At 38.1% G+C, this 24,080-nt stretch overlaps 1 protein-coding gene across 3 annotated transcripts in view; it reads right to left on the bottom strand.

The window, feature by feature from the left end:
• The window catches only part of sema3aa (sema domain, immunoglobulin domain (Ig), short basic domain, secreted, (semaphorin) 3Aa), a 132,318-nt gene extending 119,428 nt beyond the window's left edge, over positions 1-12,890 (bottom strand). For all 3 annotated transcript variants that reach the window (XM_073869139.1, XM_073869142.1, XM_073869140.1), the window contains exon 1: positions 12,767-12,890. The gene's annotated coding sequence lies outside the window, so the exon portion shown is untranslated. The remainder of the gene's footprint in view (positions 1-12,766) is intronic.
• Between the last annotated feature and the right edge of the window lie 11,190 nt (positions 12,891-24,080).

Raw genomic sequence — 24,080 nt, 5'->3', positions numbered from 1 at the left:
AACTCTTTCCCCACCATTGACGAGTTATCTCGTCACTTAAGAGAAAACGCTTACATGCCAATTATGAGTTTTTACTGCAATCCATATTTCTGCTATTATCCACTAGGTGGTGCTCTTACACAACTTAGAAAATACTGAAGCATTCACTGATCCAAAAACAATAAAAACTCTGTGTATGTTTTGATCATCGTTCTGAATCTTATCTCTCTGAATCTGATCGCAGCTTTTTGCTCAAATTTGTATATTTTTATTAAACCTACCCATATTTGAGAGGTGATAAAAGAGAACAAATAAAGACAGGATGAAACGCTTTTTTTTAACAGAGGGTCTGTTCTTTAATCTGATATATTGTATGTTTATATATTTAAAGAAGAACATTTTTTGGAAGGCACTAAAACTTTGTGAAAATCATAAAAAGCTGCTGCTTTAAAAATGCTGACGGGGAAAGAATTAATACCAGGTGTAAACAGGGCCTAAAATGCACCAGTTACAATATTGTTAATTGGAATTAAACTAAATAAGGGTGGCCCATAAAATAAAAGATTGCAAGAGTGCTAAAGTTTTTATACAAATTGAAATATGGAATAATGGACTTGATTTGCATAGACATTTCTGTTTTTAAAAGCATGCCATTAGTGCAAACATAATTACCACCATAAATCTGATTAACTTTTGTCTTTTACTTACGCATTTATTTACATTTCAGCAATTAGCCCTGATTACCATTACATGAGAGTTTTACATTAACACACCATAGCACGCAAACCCAGAAATGACAGTGAACGAGTGACTCAGAATTGCTTTCCATTTGCAAACACATTACAAGCATTATAAAAATCATGACTACAGTCTCCAATCCTAACATGCAACAATGAAAACAAAAGCTAATGAACCAAAAAGGATTTTGCCTCATTCAACTTTACTGACTTAGAAGCCAAATCTCATAATGGGAACCTCAGTAGAAGTGTTTACCTTTCCCATGGTTCAACACTGGCTTTAATTGCTTAATCATGCGGTGTGGGATCAGTGAAGAGACATCCTCTCTACATACATACCACCAGCGTAAAAGCTTTTCTGAGTCCACCACAAAATTGTTTGAATGCTTGTCAAGGACTCCAAATTAAAAACCACAAATATTTCGGACCACTTAACCCAAAAACGTTGTCCCCAATCAGACTGGAGCCTTTGGGATCGAGCACGTCTTCCTCACAGGTGTTGGAGAGGGCCCAAGGGACCGTCAAGGGCCCCTAACTTCAAAACATTGTGGAGTCCCATGTATTGTTTGGAGCACCTCCCAAAAGTCATTCTGCCTCCTGAAAACCCGCCAGTTTCCCAAAGGTCACAGGATGTCAATAGTGTCGCCAGAGGTCCCGTTTCAAGGTTTACTGCTTTAACTACATGACTGCATAATTAAGCTAGCGTGTGATTAAGAAAACACCCCTATTTTAAGAAACGTCTCATTCATGCATTCAAGAAAGCCACTAGAATGCAAGCAGTTGTCTTAAACAGTTCAATAATATCTGTAAAACCATAAATAGATCATGTCTGCGCTCATAAAGGCAAGCCATTCATGCAGAAGAGTTATTTTAAATCACCACACTGGGATTTAATAAGAGGTTTGTTGGTTTCAGTAGAGACTAGCAGTCTTGGAACAAACAGTGTTAGAATATCGGACACAACCGAAGCCAAAGGATCGCTCCTTAGAAGTTTTAATGATCTGGCTCCTGATTTCGACTGGGGGGGGGGTGGCTGTTTACTGACAATTAAACAGTAAGAAGGATCATATAAATATGTGTCTCTCTTACCATTGTTTAAATTAAATGAATGGCTTTTTGGCATTATAAATGATGTAATCTTATAATAGCTGCATAACAGGTACGACTACAGTAAACGTAATGTTTGTTTATTTGTTTGTTTGTTAGCCCAGATGGGAACTTAATTATGTTTACTGCTATTGTGTCACAGTTATTCTAATAAATACACTGTCAGACAAACAGGTCAAATATGTACCCTACCTGGAGTTGTAACCTTTCAAAAATATTAGTACCTGAAACATGCATATTAGTCCGCTGAGGTACATACTGGTACCAAAGAGAGGATATTAGTACCTCAAACATGCATATTAGTACCTCCGAGGCCATATGGGTACCAAAGAGTCAATAGTGTACCAAAGAATGCACATTAGTACCTTCGAGGTACATATTGGTACCAAAGAGTGCATATTAGTACCTTAGAGGTAAATATTGGTACCAAAGAGTGCATATTAGTACCTTAGAGGTAAATATTGGTACCAAAGAGTGCATATTAGTACCTCAGAGGTACATATTGGTACAAAAGAGTGCATATTGTAGCACAAACATGCATATTAGTACCTCCGAGGTACATACTGGTACCAAAAAGTGCATATTTATAACATCCGAGGTACATATTGGTACCAAAGAGTGCATATTAGTACCTCAAACATGCATTTTAGTACCTCCGAGATACATTTTGGTACCAAAGAGTGCATATTAGTACCTCAGAGGTACATATTGGTACCATAGACGTGCATATTAGTACATACGGGGTAAATAGTGGTACCAAAGAGTGCATATTAGTACCTCAGAGGTACATATTGGTACCATAGACGTGCATATTAGTACCTCCGAGATACATATTGGTTCCAACGAGTGGATATTAGAACCTCCGAGGTACATATTGGTACCAAAGAGTGCATATTTATAACATCCGAGGTACATATTGGTACCAAAGAGTGCATATTAGTACCTCAAACATGCATTTTAGTACCTCCGAGATACATTTTGGTACCAAAGAGTGCATATTAGTACCTCAGAGGTACATATTGGTACCATAGACGTGCATATTAGTACATACGGGGTAAATAGTGGTACCAAAGAGTGCATATTAGTACCTCAGAGGTAAATAGTGGTACCAAAGAGTGCATATTAGTACCTCCGAGATACATATTGGTTCCAACGAGTGGATATTAGAACCTCCGAGGTACATATTGGTACCAAAGAGTGCATATTAGTACATCAGAAGTACATATTGGTACCAAAGAGTGCATATTAGTACACCTAAGAGGTAAATATTGGTACCAAAGAGTGCATATTAGTACCTCAGAGGTAAATAGTGGTAAAAAAGAGTGCATATTAGTACCTCAGAGGTAAATATTGGTACCAAAGAGTGCTATTAGTACCTCCGAAGTACATATTGGTACCAAAGAGTGCATATTAGTACCTCAAAGAGTGCATATTAGTACCTCAGAGGTAAATAGTGGTACAAAAGAGTGCATATTAGTACCTCAGAGGTAAATATTGGTACCAAAGAGTGCATATTAGTACCTCAGAGGTAAATATTGGTACCAAAGAGTGCATATTAGTACCTCAGAGGTAAATATTGGTACCAAAGAGTGCATATTAGTACCTTAGAGGTAAATATTGGTAGCAAAGAGTGCATATTAGTACCTCCGAAGTACATATTGGTACCAAAGAGTGCATATTAGTACCTCAGAGGTACATATTGATACAAAAGAGTGCATATTAGTACCTCAAACATGCATATTAGTACCTCAGAGGTACATATTGGTACCATTGACGTGCATATTAGTACCTCAAACATGCATATTGGTACCTCCGAGGTGCATTTTTGTACCAAAGAGTGCATATTAGTACCTCAGAGGTAAATATTGGTACCAAAGAGTGCATATTAGTACCTCATAGGTAAATATTTGTACCAAAGAGTGCATATTAGTACCTCAGAGGTAAATATTGGTACCAAAGAGTGCATATTAGTACCTCATAGGTAAATATTGGTACCAAAGAGTGCATATTAGTACCTCAGAGGTAAATATTGGTACCAAAGAGTGCATATTAGTACCTCATAGGTAAATATTTGTACCAAAGAGTGCATATTAGTACCTCAGAGGTAAATATTGGTACCAAAGAGTGCATATTAGTACCTCATAGGTAAATATTGGTACCAAAGAGTGCATATTAGTACCTCAGAGGTAAATATTGGTACAAAAGAGTGCATATTAGTACCTCAAACATGCACATTAGTACCTCTCAAAAGAGTGCATATTAGTACATCAGAGGTAAATATTGGTACCAAAGAGTGCATATTAGTACCTCAGAGGTACATATTGGTACCATAGACGTGCATATTAGTACCTCAAACATGCATATTGGTACCAAAGAGTGCATATTAGTACCTAGAGGTAAATATTGGTACCAAAGAGTGCATATTAGTACCTCCGGGGTAAATAATGGTACCAAAGAGTGCATATTATTAGTACCTCAGAGGTAAATATTGATACCAAAGAGTGCATATTAGTACATCAGAGGTAAATATTGGTACCAAAGAGTGCAGATTAGTACCTCAGAGGTAAATATTGGTATCAAAGACTGCATATTAGTACCTCCGGGGTAAATATATTGGTACCAAAGAGTGCATATTAGTACCTCTGAGGTACATTTTGGTACTAAAGAGTGCATATTAGTACCTCAAACATGCATATTAGTACCTCAGAAGTACATATTGGTACCAAATGTATAAATATATATTTCTAATGGTACATATTGGGCCCTTTTTAAAGGGTACTGCTACAGTGACAGCTGGGGTACATATTTTTACCATTTATTTCTCACAGTGTAGCTTAATCAAGTTTTTCACTGCATTATTTCACCAATGCTTAAAGCTGAACTGTAACAGGCTTTAGATCGAGCCTATCTTGTGTTATTTATGTCTGTCTTACACATGTGAATACAGTTTGTAGCTTTAGGTTAATACCACAGTCATAAGAGGGCAGCTCCAAAACCCTGAGGATTTGCTCTTGCATTACTAGACAAAGTGCAACCAGGTACAATGCCTTATTTGAATACCCGTCGAGGGGCCCGTTGAAGTGCGAAACAATGTGTTTCTCTTAAGGCGGAATATGGTGATAAAAGTACATTATACCAAAGTTTAACATAACATCTGCTAATGTTTTTTCCTTTGTGTTAAACTCCCACCTTTGTCTGTGCTCTGGCACAGTAGGTCGTGCAAAAAACAACTGTTGGAGTCATGTCCGTAGTTGTCTTTCTATATTATTTCTATATATCTCTTCAATATTTATGTCTAAAACATCACTATTGAATCCTACAGGACTGCATGTCTCGGGATGAGAGGTCACATATGAGAGCTATTACCCAGCATGCTTTGCTATCTACTCCATATGGAAGAAACACTAACACGACTCTGCCAAAGCCTAGCTGGCTGTTTATTGTTACAGGCTTAGGCCTAATCAATGTTTTAGAAACTGGACCCAACACAAGCCAAGCTCTGTCAGACAGACAACGACAACCACCTGAAAACCAGGAGAATGATGGGAAAGATGGACAGCCAATCCGATTCCAGTGATTTGGAGAGATGGAATGCTGTTATGGTGTCCCACGGAGTACAAAGGCTTTGACTCTATGGCCTGTTATCCCACCTACATGTCTGCTATTAGCTAAGTGACATTGATTTAATCTGCCTCCCTGTTTTTTCTCCATAATGGCGAAACGAGGATTCTGGGAGGCATTCAACTAAGAATGAACTGCACCTGCTGCCTGTGGTGGTTATTTGCATGTAATTCACTAAAGGAATTATGCAAATTAGATAGCGGTGCGCACACATTGCCACAAAAGCGGTGTTGAACGTATGTCACAAACTTTCAGATTGGTTCTTAAAGGGATAGTTCACCAAAAAATGAAAATTGTGGCATCATTTACTCACTCACTTATTACAAATCTGTATACATTTTATTAAACACAAAGGAAGATATTTAAAAAAAATGTTATAAACATTAAACAGATCTGGGGCACCATTGATTTCCATAGTATTATTTTCATTCTATGGATGTCAATGGTGCCCCAGATCTGCTTTGCTACAATGCTCTGATCATGTGATCTATATTTGACCCATAATTGCTTTTCGGATTGATACAAAATGTAATCACATAAATAAAGTAAAATTATCTTTAAAATAAAATAAAAATTTAAACTAAATGCTATTTTAGTCCTTAATTAAACTGAATGAAGGTTAGCAAATATTACACAGATTTTTGCAAGCAATTTTTTTTGAGGTTGCTTCTCTGTGCGCTACTTATCGTCCGACTCACTCATAGAGCGAAGCACATGAATGGAAAGGATTTAAAACACATCTACTGCAGATCAGACCGACTGTCTTACACCGAAACTTTAGACCCAGAAGAGAATCAAACCACCCACACACAAAGACTTCTCGTCTGTCATCCAAACCACTAATAGGGACGACACGGAGTTCAAACCAAAGTGGCTGGTATCGGGAAAAAGATTGAGAGGATGTTTATATGTAGAATCAATGATGGATGTGTTGATGTGACTTAGCAGCATTAAGATGATGTGAACACATTGCATCCTAACCAAGTACCCAGCTAAAAATTCTGGCACAACTACAATAAAAAATAGCGCACAAGCATGTCCTGCGTAAACGGCTTTTGCACAGACTATACGCCAGTTCAGGATAGAGACATACATCATTAAATTGACTGGCAATCCGAGATGCCCTGCTGACATAAGGGGAACAGCGTTGTCATGGAAAATTCTTTTGTCCTGATGGCAGTTCTGAAATTGGGTTTCGTAGCTCCTGCCGGGTCTGTAAACAGCATTACAGTTTTCCATTGTAAATAGAGGAAGCATCCATTAACACATTACAGTAGCGTGCAATCACGGGATATCAAGGCACCATGACGTACGGCAGACTGACATAAACAGAATAACATAACCGGGATTACCAACTTGTGGAAAAACATTAGTCTGCCATAAAAAATGTAAAATCAAAGTGCATTCGGGATTGTGCTGACATATTGATCGACAGCGGTATGCCCACCTGTTTGGGCAAGCTCGACAGGTGTTCGCATCGCCATGACAACCGTACCATCTTTTTACAAGTACTGTCAAACTATCACAGAAATTCCAGAGCCAGTGAATTCCAGTCCTGCTGAGCTCACAAACACAAACAAGGAAAATTACCAAGTGGTAAACCAATTAGGCAAACTTGAATTCAAGTGCCTGCGTGTGTGCTGTACTCATAAAATAACCTGATGATTACTTGTTATTGTTGTTTGTCATTTTTTATTAGCTTTGTTCCAAATTCTAGTGAGATCCCTACCTAGGCAGCATTTTATGGCATTATAGGCACATTCCTGACCGCCGTTCTACATGGTGAATTTGCATCTTTGGCCAAATTATATAAATATTAGTGCTAGACTTAGATTAATCGCATACAAAATAAAAGTGATTTTTGCATAATATGTGTGTGCACTGTGTGTAATTATTATGTATATTTAACCACAAACACATACACTGAAAAAAATAATTTATTTAATTTACTCAATTTTTTTAAGGTAAGTGGTTGCAATCAATTTATTTACGCTACATTTATTTACAAGTTTTTTGTTTTGTTTTTCTATTTTTTTTGTTTGTTTAAATGTAGCTTAAATAAATTGATTGCAACCACTTACCTTAAAAAATTGAGTAAATTAAATGAATTTTTTTTTTCAGTGTACATATATTCATTTCAGTTTTTTTTTTTTAAATATAAATTTTTAAAATGTATATATCATATAGAATATATATAAATATAAATATATATATATACGCATGTAAATGTTTCTTAAATGCATACATGAATGTGTGTGTATTTATATATACATAATAATTACAAACAGCACACCCTCATTAATTATGCAAAAAAAGTACTTTTATTTTTATGCAATTAATCGCGATTAATCATTGCCCAGCACTAACTTAATTAAATAAAAATTAATAACAACGACAAATTTACAAATACTTCCAGTAGTTTGCCAAGTCTACATTGAATGAGTGCATTTAAGTGATGTACTAAAGCCGCCTGTCCACGGCATACGGCATTTGGACATGACTGTCGGAGTTCGCCCCCTAGTGGCAGTCGAAATGAAATTTTTGTTTAATCGTAAATCCGTGCCAAATGGGAGAGAAGCTCATTGCAGCGCAAGAGCCTTCAATCTACGAATATTTACCATATGCATATAGTAAAATAAATAAATGAATGCAAATAAAAAAGTAATAGTAAAAAGTGAAAGTGAACAAGTATGCATACATGACATCCAATATTTTTGGAAAGAACATATGGAGAAAAGATTAAATTAATAATTTATTACTTATCAGTAATCAATCGTTTTCAAAGAATTCAAGTGTTACTGATAAAGTTAAACAAAAAAGGATTAATAATTTTCACCTCGCACACAGTGTTTTGATTGGAATACAATGAAGTACTTCACTTTCGTTCGGCGTGTCGCATGCGGTGTAGTCGCACAAGTTCAATTTTTTTTTGCATCCAAAGCTTGAATTGGATCTGAAAATTACGCATCCGCAGATGGTCGGCACCCCCGCAGGCCCCTTTGCAACCCTCCATAGGGAATGAATGACTTCTGGTTTATCGGCCATCGTTTTTCGTGTACAATCGAAAGACGGCTTTAGTCTAGTTTAGCTGTCTATGTAGAGGTGGTGTAGCCGACTAGCTCACATCTGGAATGGTAAAGGGTTCAAACCTCATAAAGCAAGACCCTTAACATTGGGTAACTCCAGGAGGAACATCTCTGCAATAAGTTTCCTTCAAGTTGCTTTAGATAAAACAGTCGGGTAATTAATAGGGGCAATAGCAGCACACTAAATTTCTTCAAACACAAAGTGATGACACTTACAGCTGCCGGTCAACATCTGTAAGGTCAGGGGAAATTGGGGAACACTTTAAAAAGCAGCTTTCAGAACTGTCCCATACATAACCCGGTTTTACTCATACATGCAAGTTATGAAGGAAAATATTACAACTGTCCTCGGTGACCCCATGCCAAAAATGAAATGTAATCAAGTGGAGTTATTAGCACTCCAATGAGGACATTTCCTGGGTAATACTGCATAAGTATATAACCGTAGGGCCTGGAAACAAAAAAGAAACACCATAGACCCAAATGGTTGAGTGATCACAGAGCAGAACATCAAATGGCCTTTTCAGCAACACTTTTTATACAGGTCATCCGTCTAACCAATCCCAGATGCATCAGCGCTAGACTTAAAAGAACGGAGTCTATTCGATCCACACACACAAGCAGAAAGTCAGCAGCCCCCTCTGGAAAGAGAGAGAGCCGGACGGTCCTAATTTGTCATCTGGTCAATGCGTTAGGACTTCCTCCGCAAAATCCAGCCATTGCTCGTTTAATGACTGCAGAGGTAAGCTTGAGCAATCTGTCTTGAGTTCGACACTCACTTTCCAAACTTCGCACTTTTAAGTGGGCAACTCAACACCTTTCGGCCGATGAGCTCCACAAAGGAACCAATTAGATCCTGGACTTTAGTGACCAGGGATCCAACACTCACCTCCATAACGACAACTGCTCAACTGAGGGCTTTTTTAACAAAAAAAAAGTTGGCAGGTTTATCTGTACGTACTCCCCGAGATACTCTTTCCCAAAATCCAAACCAGTTGTTATTAGCAACGTCACAAATATCAATAGCTGGGTTTTCTTTCAAACGTGAAGCGAATCTTTTCAAAACTTGCAAAAATAAGAAAAACAAATCAAGTTGTTTGAGCGAATTGGTATTGGTAACTTAACCAACAGAAAGTAAAACAACGGCATGCTGCGACAATGTCGAGCCCCATATGATAAAGACAACATCACCTGATACAGCTAGACGATCAGTCACATGGGTTGTTCGCTATGTCAGAATTTATTCAGCAAATGCGTTTCCATCTTCGATTATTCAGATTTAACTCTTTTTTACCACCTTAAAGTCGCCATGAAACGGAAGTAGCGATTGCCTTATTTTCCCCGTGGTGACTTATATCCGAATGAAACGGCTTTTGAGATGAAATAAGGCAGGGCTGGATTCGAATTTATCCATCGAGATCTGATTGGATCGTTTGAAGTTGGGTCGTGTTGACAATTGCTAATCGCTGCGACCTTCTCCCGGACCCCGCCCACCTGCCATACTTTTGACCGGAAGTGAAGAGAGATCGTTTTGAGGAGGGGAGGAGACTTGCATTTTTGATTAAAGATTATGAGCACACACAATTTTTTTTAAAAGCAATGAAGCTCACAGATAAGTCATTTCTTAATAATACCACAATATGAAAAAAATATATGTAGTTTTTCATGTCAACTTCATTGCGACTTTAAGCAAGGGTAAAAACTTTTTTGTGAATTAAGGGATTTTTAATCAAAATTTTCCGTTTCCATCACTCGTTTTTTATGTGACACTTCTACTGAGACTGATGTTCATCAACTATGCTAAGTCCAGATCATAGCAGGACAATCAGTGTGATGCAAATTAAAATTGAGTACGACCAGGGGAGGGGAGGGCATGCTTAGCTCTTCTCTCTCAGTCATAGGTTTGGTACATTTGGTATCTTTTGACAAAACTAGATAAAACATGTTTAAGTTGTCTGTAGTATCTAGGTCTTACTGGAGAAAAAATCATTTTTAATAGGGATGCACAGATATTTTGGCCTATAATCGAAAAAGCAAATGTCTTTACTATCGGAGATCAGGGCAGATTACATCCTGGCAATCAAATGGGGCGGAACAACCCTTATTTTAATATTGAAATAGCAAATTAAAAATGTGTCCAATGGAAACACATCAATTTTGCATAAACTCCAATAGATCACAAGAAAGTTTTTACGCTTGGGTCAGGTTTTTTCAGGCAATTCGAAAAAGAAATATAACGCAAAACTGCAATTGGATTTTACAGCGAAACCTGGCGTGTGTAAAAGTCACATGATCATTCTTTAAATATGGCACGGTATGTTTGTTTAAAGGACAAGACAGAAGTGGTGTGTTCGACTTCATGTTGCGTCACAAGAATCGACCAGGGCATGACATCAAAATACAGCGAGCACGATTCGTGAGTTGACTGCTCTATATGCTTTCAAGGCGCTCTTGCGGTATTTTAAAGTCATCCACATGTCAGTCTGAGTGGTACCATATGAGGTCAAATACACCCGTCGCCATGGTTTTTGGAATGATTTATCGTTAGATAACAAAATTACGTTTTAGTTGCATGCGGTGGTTGGGGGTAACTCATTATGAGTAACGTGCATTACGTAATAATATTACTTTTCTGAAGTAACGAGTAAAGTAAAGCATTACTTTTTAAATGTAAACATTAATATTTGAGTTACTTTTTTAAAAAAGTAATGCAAGTTACTTTTTTAGTTTAATTAATTCAATTATGTATTGAATTAAACTAAACGTAGTTACATTATGCTCTGTTCGTACATTCCTGTGTGGGAACAGTTTAAGTCAGAAACTGAGATGGCAGGCAAGAGCTCGACATTTTTGTGATGAAATATGCAATTTCTGAATGCAGAACTTTCCAGTCATATAAAACACATGAAAGAGATCAAGCCTCAGCCAAGAAAAAGTAATGCAAAAGTAACTAAAAAGTAACGTAAGCATTACTTTCCATGAAAAGTAACTAAGTAACGCAATATTGTAATGCATTGTAAACTGGTCGCATGACATCGCTTAATGTAAAGGCCATCATTTAGCAATAGTTTTTTGTCGACATTTAAAAAATTGCGCAAAAGTTTTGCTAACATCTTCAATGAGAACGCAGGTAGTGTTGGAGTTTGTACGGCTAGTGTTGGAGGTTGTATTTAAAACAACGACGAGTAAAAAGCAAAACTATTGCTATTGGTAGATGTCATTCTAATCAAATATAGATATCTGAACAGAAATTTTGTATTGTAACATCCCTCTAATGAATTCAACTGTCAACGATCAATTTTACTTACTGTATGTTTATAATACAAGTTTCTTTTTTATGAGCAATCCTTAAAATGTTAACATCACTGCCAGTGGTGGTCATTTGTTTAAATACTGTCATCACATACTAAACTCTTTCAACAAACAAATGAAGATAGAACAAGTCACTCTCTCATACAGATCCAAATCGACACGTATGATTTATAATGACCATACGATATCTCACTAAATATCTAATCTGTTTGCCTGGATGTCAGTATGATTAAGAAATGTGTGTAGTAAGCGAGTAAGCGATCGAGAGAGAAAGAGAGAGAGAGAGAGAGAGTTGCTGTGTGCGGGGTTTGATCCGGGTGCAGTAAGACAAGCTGAATTACAGGTTGTCAAAGGAAAAGCAAGACTGTTTGAAATATGACAGGTATTAATGAATGTTAATGAGAGGGAGAGCGATCGAGAGAGGGAGATAAGGCAAAGAGAGACATAAAGAGAAGTCGCTGAGATCAGGCACACAGCTGTGAAGGCGTTTGATGCAGTTTAAATGAAGGAAACAGTTCACTGGGGGAGCACCAGTAAGGATCTAAAAATGGTGGGGTCACAGTTCACAGGGTCAGGCGCGTCTACAGCGAGTCTACACGATGACTTAACAGCTTCATCAGATGTTGGGTCACATTATACCTTTAATTAGATTAGCAAACACATACAGTATGATCTCATGACAGCACTTGAGTTGATAACCCAATCCTACAGTACAGTGAAGCATGTTAATAAACTGTCAGATGGACACGAAGACCCTGAAATGGCTGTGGTGTCATACAGACACCTTATACAGTGGCAAAGGCCTAATGATTTTATATAGCCTGGGTGCTGATGTGAGGGTAATGATTTATTAATAGACAGGGGATTTAAGTATAGCCATTAGATTACTTTAGCAGGGCTCAATTTATGCAGGATGAGATTTACCAGACTATTTCCGGGTGTCTCTCGGAGACGGTCGGCACACCGGGGTCGTCTTTCCAGCTTGCTCGGATTTTTCCCCGTTCGTGTGACTCGACCCTTGGCCTTGGTCTCGCTGATGCTCACATCACTCTAGATCACCGTGTCGGCAATCCAGGTCACGACCCCAAGCAGAACACAAGGAAGAAACAAGAATTAGCGCGAGAACTGTAGAGATAAGCTGATCTGTCCATTTCTTATACTGTACGTCCTCTCACTTTAAAAATGAAATAACTTCAGCAAAGCATTAGTAACATTTACATTCAGTACAGTGGGGTCACAAAAGGTGCCCTTTTAAAATGATCCAGTAGGCTAACTCTTTACCCGCCAGCATTTTTTTTTAAAGTTGCCAGCCAGCGCCAACATTTTTTATGATTTTTACAAAAGTTTAATGCCTTCCAGGAAATAAATATATAAACATACAATATATCAAATGAAGACACCCAAAAAAATGTCATCCTATCTTAATTTGTTCTCTTTTTATCACCTCTCAAATATGGGTAATTTTCTTCAAAAATACTAAATTTTAAGTAAAAAGCTAATTTGAGATAATTGCATTTTTGTAAAGGATTTTTGTTAGAAATCAGATTCAGATCGATGATCAAAACATACAGAGTTTTACTGTTTTTGGATCAGTGAATGAATCAGTAGCCTCTTTCACACAGTAATTCTGTTAAATTACCATGAATTTACCAGAATGAATTTACCAGTAAATACAAAAATCTGCTGTTCACACATGCAGTGACGTTCCGTCTTTTTACCAGTAAGACATCATTCACACTAGGGATGTTAACAATTAATCGATCTTCGATTAATTGTCGATAAGAATTTACTCGATAAAACTTAACGATTGTTGGAAACAAAATCATGCACGTGTGTGCGGCGCCTGCGCAAAACACATACAGTCAGAGAAAAAAAAATTAAGCGAGCGCGCAAAAGTTAAACTACTAGCTATGATCACAACGATGCTCGATGCCAAGCACACGCATGTGCTTTTTAACGTCATGCGAGACGAGGCTGGCTGGCTGCCAACGCAACGAAATTACATCCGCAGTGGATCTGACAGGGTCCGACGCAGAAAATACAAATACGTTTAGGATACTGAAAGCAAAGACCCTCTTCGGGGAAGCCTGCAAGATTAGCATAGCAACGCTGCTATATACAGAGAAGGAGACCAGAAGCCGTTTTTAATGAACAGATTAAAATGTAATCTTAAATTATGGCAAGAAACCGTCAAATGTAAACTGTAACTGACTGTCGTTACACCCTGAATGCCCGCAACATATATCACTGATCATCATTATTGACTGGATGAGGCGCTGCGTGTTTTCTAATGGAAGGTTGGCATCTCCGTAATATAAGCATCTTTGCTGAAAGTACGTCTAAACTGAGGTGACGACGAGAAAAGTGCCCTTCGTGTGCTTCTTGGATATAATTACAAACAGTGTATCAACGACTCGGAAAGCGAGGTAAACAACTTGATAAATATCACTTGATGATAATAAAACTGTTATTTTGACATGGACTTTCATGCGTCTGTTGCAGAGTGCCCATGTGAGGCGGAGTTTACTGTGTCTATTAGTCATTATATTTCATTCTGAGATAAGTTTAAATTGATGATTTTATCATAACAACAACTACATTGACTCATTTTACAATCCCACTAGCATGTTATTTATACAAAATAAAATCTTTTAATTCGCGTGAGGAAGCTGTCGTTTTTATGCACACTTGTATGTCATTGGCTATATGCCACTGCAGTGAAGGCTTATTGCACTATTACTGTTAAAGATTATTCGATTGATTGATAGTTAATTTAAATGATCATCGAATATGGGAAATTGCATAAATTGACATCCCTAATTCACACATCAGCATCAAAATACCGGTTAACTCGGAGAGAAAGCGGAAGTTACCTGTGGCGCGTGGCCGCGAGCTCCGTGTCGTATTTGTAAACAACGGCGGGTTATGACTTAATATCCACGGTCCGTATTTTGTTGTTTTCACATCTGTGGCAAACGGTGGCAAAGTTGCTCGTGTCCACACAACATTGCGTTAAGGCGGCGTCAAACGGAACCTGCGCGTTTGCACATTAGGCTTCACAGATGGTGTGCTAAGGACGTTGGCAATATGGCAAATAGGTGGTAAGCTGTTTTAAACAACTTTGGTGAAGAAATCTGGATGTTAACTTCAGGTGTGCTCGACTTTTAAGCAGCATGTGTGTGGAAACGTCCGTAAACAGTTCGGGGGTAACGCGTCACCTGTATAAAAAACTTTCTTATTGGCCCGATCTGTCAGCGCGGTCTGACGTCGTCAGTTCTAAATGCCGGTAATCCTAAATTTTTCGTTCACACACAACGCTTACCGGTAAATTACTGGTAATCTTACAACCTGTCTTACTGGTAAATTGGGAGCACTGATTTACCGAAAAGGTTCTGTTCACACATGACATGCTAACTGCAATTTACCAGTAAATTACCAGTAAAGACTGTATGTGTGAAAGGGACTAGTGTTTTATAAATTGGGTAAGGGCGCCACCTAGTGAATAATAGAGGAAATATGGATTGCAGTAAAAACTCATAAATGGCAGGAAAGCGTTTTCGCTTAATTGATGAGATAACTCGTAAATGGTGGGGAAAGAGTTAAAAGGTTTTTCACAGTGATGCCACAGAGGAACCATTTTTGGTTCCTCGAAGATCCATTTCTTCATTACAAAGATGCTAAAGGTTCTTTATAGATCCATTTAGCCAAAAATAGTTCTTTTATGGCAACTGTATTTTTAAACGAGGCTCATTTTCAAGTTAGTTGTCCTACTACCTGTCTCATTCTCATTATAGGACTTTACAGTACCTTGGGTTTTACCTGCGACAGGTATGGGAGCGTGCCGTTCACTTTCTCCCTCTCTTTCGCTCTCCACTACTTCAAAGCGAGATCCTTCTATTACAGGAATCAGTGCATTAGAGCAGTCTGTAATTAAACGTGTCCAGTGCCGGTCATTACCAAATACCAACCCTAATTGCCCCTTATCTGAGGTAATTACTGCCTAGTAGGAGAAAATGACTCCATATCATGTGGTGAGAGGTTGATGTGGCACTGGTGTGTCTGTGTGTGTGTGAAGAGGTGTGTAATTGTGTTAAATTTATGTGGAGATGAAATGAGAGCTATAAGAGTTGGGAGAAGCGAGAACGTGCTAAAACACGAATGACACCTTAGCAGGTGCATTAGTGCTTAAAATATACATGCTTACATATGCAGGGGATTAGTTTGGCAATGTGTGGATGGAAGCAATTGGAGTTTGTGTTTGGTATAATTTTTTTAAATAACTTAAAAGTAAAAGAAATCTTGTAGTTTGCGATCCATATGTACCAATATGGGCATGTCTGTCTATTCCCATACAGCAAAAAATTTATTTTGTCAAAAATATGTTTTACATATATGCCAAATACATTTTGTAAAATTTATAGCTATGTTATATATTTTTGAATTCAAAAATATATTTAGTTTTAATCTTTATATATTTAAAAAAGAATTTCAGGGGGAACAAATACATTTCTAATTTTACAGTATATGGCAAAAAATATTTTTTCCTGGCCAAAATATAAAAGTTTGTATAAAATTTCTAAAGTATAAAATGTATAAGTATGTATAAAATATAAAATTATAAGTATATTTTTGCAGCTGAAAATATATTTAATTTTAATCTTTTCAAATCTGTTCTACAGGTTTGTAACAAAGTTTGTTTTTCAATGCGACGTGAATATGCAAAAATATACAAATAAATGGCCAAAAAATATATTGATGAAAAATAATTTTTTGTAAACATACACGCACCTAAAGGATTATTATGAACACCTGTTCAATTTCTTATTAATGCAATTATCTAATACACCAATCACATGGCAGTTGCTTCAATGCATTTAGGGGTGTGTTCCTGGTCAAGACAATCTCCTGAACTCCAAACTGAATGTCAGAATGGGAAAGAAAGGTGATTTAAGCAATTTTGAGCGTGGCATAGTTGTTGGTGCCAGACGGGCCGGTCTGAGTATTTCACAATCGGCTCAGTTACTGGGATTTTTCCGCACAAGAATTTCTAGGGTTTACAAAAAATAGTGTGAAAAGCGAAAAACATCCAGTATGCAGCAGTCCTGTGGGCGAAAATGCCTTGTTGATGCTAGAGGTCAGAGGAGAATGGGCTGACTGATTCAAGAAGAGCAACTTTGACTGAAATAACCACTCGTTACAACCGAGGTATGCAGCAAAGCATTTGTGAAGCCACAACACGCACAACCTTGAGGCGGATGGGCTACAACAGCAGAAGACCCCACCGGGTACCACTCATCTCCACTAAAAATAGGAAAAAGAGGCTACAATTTGCACGAGCTCACCAAAATTGGACAGTTGAAGACTGGATGTTGCCTGGTCTGATGAGTCTCGATTTCTGTTGAGACATTCAGATGGTAGAGTCAGAATTTGGCGTAAACAGAATGAGAACATGGATCCATCATGCATTGTTACTACTTTGCAGGCTGGTGGTGGTGGTGTAATGGTGTGGGGGATGTTTTCTTGGCACACTTTAGGTCCCTTAGTTCCAATTGGGCATTGTTAAATGTCACGGCCTACCTGAGCATTGTTTCTGACCATGTCCATCCCTTTATGACCACCATGTACTCATCCTCTGATGGCTACTTCCAGCAGGATAATGCACCATGTCACAAAGCTCAAATCATTTCATATTGGTTTCTTGAACATGACAATAAGTTAACTGTATTAAAATGGCCCCCACAGTCACCAGATCTCAACCCAATAGAGCATCTCTGTGATGTGGTGGAACGGGAGCTTTGTGCCCTGAATGTGCATCCCACAAATCTCCATCAGCTGCAAGATGCTATCCTATCAATATGGGCCAACATTTCTAAAGAATGCTTTCAGCACCTTGTTGAATCAATGCCAAGTAGAATTAAGGAAGGGGGTCAAACACAGTATTCGTATGGTGTTCCTAATAATCCTTTAGGTGAGTGTATTACAAAGTATATTTCAGTACATATATTTTTGTATGGGTTGTCTGGATGTGGCCTGTGTGTTATCTGAATGTGCCCACTGACATAAACCAAAGTCCCTTTAGGGAAGTCGCACCACTAGGCAGCCATCTTTGCAGTCATGCAAGAATTAAGTTCTATTTAATTTAATGGTTATGGATATCTATAAAAATGTGTGCTAAAGTCACAATTTAACACCATATTTCTAAGCAACAATGATACCTTACACCAACTGTACCATAACGTTTGTTCCTTAAGGGCTAGCTGCAATCACCACCAACGTCAAATGCTGAGGTCAGGGTTGATCGATCTGCCCTTGAGTTGAGAAGTCGGATACTGACTTCGTTTGCCGTTCACTTCCGTTAAGCTTGGCAATATCCAACATCCTGAAACGTAGCATCTGTACAGAGCTCCGCCTCTAGAGGATCATCAGTCTTTATCGATTGATGATTGGTTCTTCTAACTGAAAGGCGGGTCTTCCATCACCAGAGTGACCATATTGAGCATTGCACTTTCCCCAAAGCAGTGCTCAGTCTTGTTATATCCAATATCTTACCATGAATTAGGCCTCTAGCCATTGAGAAATGATGCAGCTTGAGATATGCATTCATAAGTCAAAACTCAAACATTATTACCCAAGTCATTTTACAGTGGTGGATGAGCAAAAAGACAAGTTCAAAAATCCCAATGTCTGTAAAACATGAATTCACTTCACCTCCTCACATAAAACCACTCCACTATCAGCACTGTAGGGTTTTAAGTGGTCTGTTTTCCATCTGTTCCTGGTCTACGGTGATGTTTTGCTCTCACTGCAGTGTTAAAGCAATGTTTTATCCATCGATAAGTGAGCTCTGCAGCCCTCAGCATACACCCCCCCACCTGTACGTATGTGTACAGACGGGATCAGGGGTGTCACCGCATGGATCGATGGCTCGCTCTGTCTGACAAGACTGTCGATTCAGCACCTGACTGAAGGAAGACAAAACAGCACGCATACAGAAACTCAAGCGAATTCTTCAAATCCATCACAAGGTCGTTGCGTACAGCCGGGGTGCCGAGGGACACGCTGAGTGCCTTGTCCTCCTAATAAATTTGCAGTCTGGCTCTGAAGGTTACAGGATAGGGACACTTCATTCATGTTTGAATGTAATTAATTTTGACTATTATAAGTGAATTTATCTTTACAAGTAAATGTGTTTCTTGTATGCGTGTATGTGTGGTACTCATTAGACTGTTGTGGCTCTGTGTGTATCACAGATTGATAACCGGTATCTGTCTCCCAACGGGCCCATTAGGAACCTCTGTCTGTGTTTCTGCCACAGCTTGTGCTTTGAAAGAGCACGCATCACACCACAATGGCAGGATAGGATTAAACGATCGCCTGTCCCCTGTGAGCGCAAATGAAACCCGAGAGGCGACTTGCTCCGAGACCCCGCTAAAAAAAGCTGTTTCTCAGCAGAACGTTCGACATTTCTCAAATCGATTCTCAAGTATCAGCTTCGCGTCCCGCCTTGGCTTCCAGACATGATGTCGATCTAAACTCCATATAAATCCTTTTTTTGGTGAGGGTTTTCATAATATTTACACCATGCAACTGTACGTGATACGCACGGAAGTCCCAGAGAGAGGAAGTTGAGTTTCTGAGCGATGTTGAGACAATGAGATGTTGCTCTCATAAATTTCAAGGTGCCTTACGGTTGATCTTGTGTACGTGAACTCGAAGTCAAAACCAATGATTTATTAAACGCAGAGATCCTGGGAAAAAGACAAATGTCAGTGTGAGAAATTCATAAGGGTAAGGTTTCTAAACCTGTCTATACTCTCAGTACCATGGTAAAATGTTTATGCCTTTAGGGCACCTTGCAAGTTCAGTTGCAAGGTGTAAAGTGTAATTCCACCCCTAACTTTATTCAGTTTGTACAGTTTGGGGTTTCAAGCAAAAATGTTATTACATCATCGATGTGCAGTGCAAGTGCTAGCGGTTCACAACAACAGATAGTAAAAACATTTATAACAGTTTAATTTATTTAAGAAGTGTATGTCTCTTCATATTGACCATTTACCGTTTTCACACAAGGACAGCACAAGAAATTGCTAATACGTTATTTTAAGTTTTAAAAGTGCCATAAATAGGAAAATGTAGCACACGCAAGTGACGATTCTCTGTCAACCAATCAACGTTCTGCAGGAGTCTAGCTCCACCCTGGTAACAGACTACTATGCTAGGTATCCCAAGTGAAGGGTCCCAAAAAGGTGGTAAGGTATGGTTAGAAACGGAAGTAACTGTTTACCGTACTGTAGTGCTCGGTGGAAATGAGCCATAAGTGCGACTAGAAGTGTGCATAAATCTAAACTACTCTATACAATTTAAGGGATAGTTTACCACAAAAATGAACATGAGTGCATGATTTTGCCAACCTCAAGCCATCCACAATGTATTTGATTCTCTTTTTTGAGATTTTTATTTCCTGACTGGTGTTTTGCACTTCTGCGTTCGTCACTACACCACTACGTCTTGTACCCTACGTCCTATGGCATATGCTGGAAATGCATTCTTTCGTGAGCGTGCCTCAGTCATTAACCCCCAGGGGTCCAAAAACGCGGGGACGCGTTTTGACGTGTTTTCTCCTTATCATAGCAGAATCAACTTAAAATACTCCATCATTAATAATCAAACACTTATGTGTTTGACATCATTTGAAACTCTGAAGGGTCCTCTTTAATTAGTGTACATTCACAATAACAACAGATCTTTGTGTTTTTGTCAAATAAAGAAAATAAACAGGGTGCTCATTCAGACATTTCTGTCTCCGCCAGCTGTCTCTCAAATCACGTTACAAAAATTAGTTGAAACTCCGCGAATACTCGTCACACAAACATAATACACATATCCAAAGAAAGCCTGAAATGTCTACTTTTAAACAAGCTAATTGTTATCAAAAACAAATCTTTCCTGTTTATATAATCTGCATTGAAGTAAAGAGAGTACCGTTTTTCCTGGCTAAGCTCATTATCTCTAATGCGGTCACGCCCACACGCTGTTGACATGGTAATGAAGAGACAGCTGTTCAAACCAGCAAAGCGTAATGTTTGATAAGATTTAAAGACTTTAGCGCATGTTTGGATTATAAACTTTATACACACACGTGAGGAATATCTTCATTTATGTCTGGACATTGAGGAAGAGAAGCGTTTATCTTTAACGTTACCTAAGAAGACGAACAATGGAAGGCGCAATGGAGGCGGATATATTCCTGAAGAAACTGTAAGTCATATGTCTCAATTTATATTTGCTATCATGTAATATGTTATGGCTTGTGCAGTTCAGCCTACATAAGCAACCTCAACAGACTGCACGCTTCGGATTGAAAAACGTTCGCATTGTTTACAAACGAGTAACTTACGCGTGATCACGTAATGGCGGATTTCATTGTTTGCTGTACAGTGTTAGACACAGTTATTCACTTTCGTATCCTTCATGGCAACTTTGAGTAAGTTAATGCTGCACTGCTGTGTCTTTTAAGTGTGTGCTGTAGGTTAATATGATTCCATGTTTACATGCTTATTTACAAACGAGTACGTTACGCGTGATCACGTAATGGCGGATTTCATTGTTACATGCTGTACAGTAGACACTTTTGTATCCTTCGTGGCAACTTTGAGTAATGCTGCACTGGTGGATCTGCTGTAATATGATATTGTTTACATGCAACGCATTCCATACATTGCGCTTTACACGCGACACCGTTTTATTATGAGCTCCGCGTTGTTTACACGGAGACTCGCCTTTTTTTTTTTAATTATAAATTTACCTTGGCCAGTCTACCTAGGTGTGTGAAAGACGCCAATCACGTGACCAAATGGTGGCGCAGCGGTAGCGCGTTAGGCCGCCACGTGGTAGACCCGGGTTCGAAACCCGCCTAGGCCAAGTTTTTTTTTAATATATACAGTATATTGAGTATATTGAGTTTAGGCGACCACCGTTACAAGTGCTATCATTTACCCATCAGTTATGTATGTAAGGGTATTTCTGTGGACAATTTATGCTAACAGCTGTTCATAACTCTCTTACAGGTCTGCATCCCTCTCATCAGTACAAAACTATGAAGTGGAAAAACATATTCACACTTTTTGGACATAAAGTTGTATGGTAACATGAGCCACATGAAGTTTACAGCTCTGTTGTTTATCAGTTTCTTATACAAGTTAAGTTTTTGAATAGGGGCCTACTGACCTTCATTTCTATTTTGATTATATTGTTAACTTCTTAATAAACCTCAAACAAACATGTTCATTTGTCCTCACATTCTTTACTGTAGTTCCCTCCTGCCTCATTATTATGCAGCTCATTATGCAGCTCATTATGCGAGCCTTTGTGTCCTAGCTGTCAATCAATCCTTCTCGCATACGGCCCCTCTAAACAAAAAGTGTCTTACAATTTCTAAATCAATATATTGGTTCATGTGAATGAGTAGGCAGGATGATTTTCACATCATTTTAAAGAAAAACTCTAGACTACTAGATTCTGTTTAGGGAAGTCTTGTTAAAACATGTTTAGTATGGGTTTTGTGGACTTATATCAGTGACTTAAAATTTTAGCTTTTTTAAAAACCACGCATAAACCTTTTTCTCTCAAAAATACAAACATGTACATACATATAGCTCATATAATATTTTAGCCCAGTTTGTGCTGAACACAGTGGTATGAGACACTTGCCATTATTATGTTTTAAAGCAACTGAAAAAAGACCAAATGTAAGAGCATGTCAGAACCTCTGACAGTGTCCCAAAATGGTCGGACCCCAGAGGGTTAACGGAAGATAATTTGTAAAGTTGATATTTTTCGTACAAAACCACATCGATTGCCACCAAAAAAGCTTTATTAACCCAATGGAGCCGTGTGGATTACTTCTTTGAAGGATGTATGGACTTTTTGGGCTTCAAAACAAAAACACCATTTACTACCATTATAAAGCTTGGAACAGCCAGGGTATTTTTAAATGTATAACTCCAATTGTGTTTGTCTGAAAAAAGATAAATTCATATACATCGAGGATGGCTTGAGGGTGATTAAATCATGGGGTAAATTTTCATTTTTGGGGGAACTATCCTTTAAGATGCATCTAAAGCCTGGTTCACACAAAAAGATAATATGGCTGATTTTGGGCTGATTTTCCCCCATATGACAATCCTAGGTAAAGTCTCAATCCTCTTTGTGGTTAAACCGATAATCAGATTTTCCTGTGGTGCACGGTGTTTAAAGAGCATCTGAATCTGCTCTGAAGCATGTCGAGACATCAGATATGTAACAAAAGCAGTACATTGTATTGATGCAATTTCTTTATGTGCGTTCTTCGCCATGTTTGTTTACTGTGAAGTCACGTTTGGCCGCAAGAGACATCAGGAGATCTCTGTGAGTTTGCTGGTTTGCTGTCATGACCACATAGTAGAGCCCGACCGATAAAGGATTTTGAAGGCCGGTACCGATACAAATGTTTGTTGGTTTTAAAATACGATATTCCGATATATCGGCCGAGTTTTTTTTTTCAGAAACGCGCAATAAAACATTAACAGATTTCCCTAACATTAGTTATTTGTAGTTATTTATGACTTTTAACTAAAATAATATGATAATGCTTTTCAAAAAGAAACTTGTTTCTTTTATTGTCACAACAGAACAGAGGGACATCAAAATATATTAAGGTTCTGATAAATAAAATGTATAAAAATACAAACTTAAGATATGAAACGTAAAGGCCTTTGAACACAAACACAAAAACAACAACAACCAAATCAAAGTTACCAGTTTTAAAAGACTTGATTCATAAATATAACTTTGAATAGGACTGGAGACAAATTCTGTTAAGTTCTGATAAATAACAACAACAGCAAAATATAAACTGCTGATCACTTGACTCAGGCAGTGGCTTGACGCCTAAATCTGGACCCCACAAGCAGCTACTGGTTCAGAGCGCTCTGTCAAAAACACCAACAGTGAGGAAATCTAATGAAGGCTGTTTCGTCCTTTTTAAAAAAAAATTTTTTATCTGCCATTATGAATGCTGATACCGATAGTTTGGAAAATGCCAAATATCGGCTGATAATATCGGCCTGCCAATATATCGGTCATGCTCTACCACATAGCAGCACTCCACACACAATAGCAACAAAAGTGGTCTCTCATATTTGGAAAATTTGATTTAAAAAAATCTTTTGGTGTGAACCTAGCATAAATTGACATAAAC

The sequence above is a fragment of the Misgurnus anguillicaudatus genome, chromosome 1, assembly GCF_027580225.2.
Source record: "Misgurnus anguillicaudatus chromosome 1, ASM2758022v2, whole genome shotgun sequence".
Classification (NCBI taxonomy): domain Eukaryota; kingdom Metazoa; phylum Chordata; class Actinopteri; order Cypriniformes; family Cobitidae; genus Misgurnus; species Misgurnus anguillicaudatus.
The sequence above is the reverse complement of the archived record's forward strand: the minus strand, read 5'-3'. Positions and strand labels throughout refer to the sequence as shown.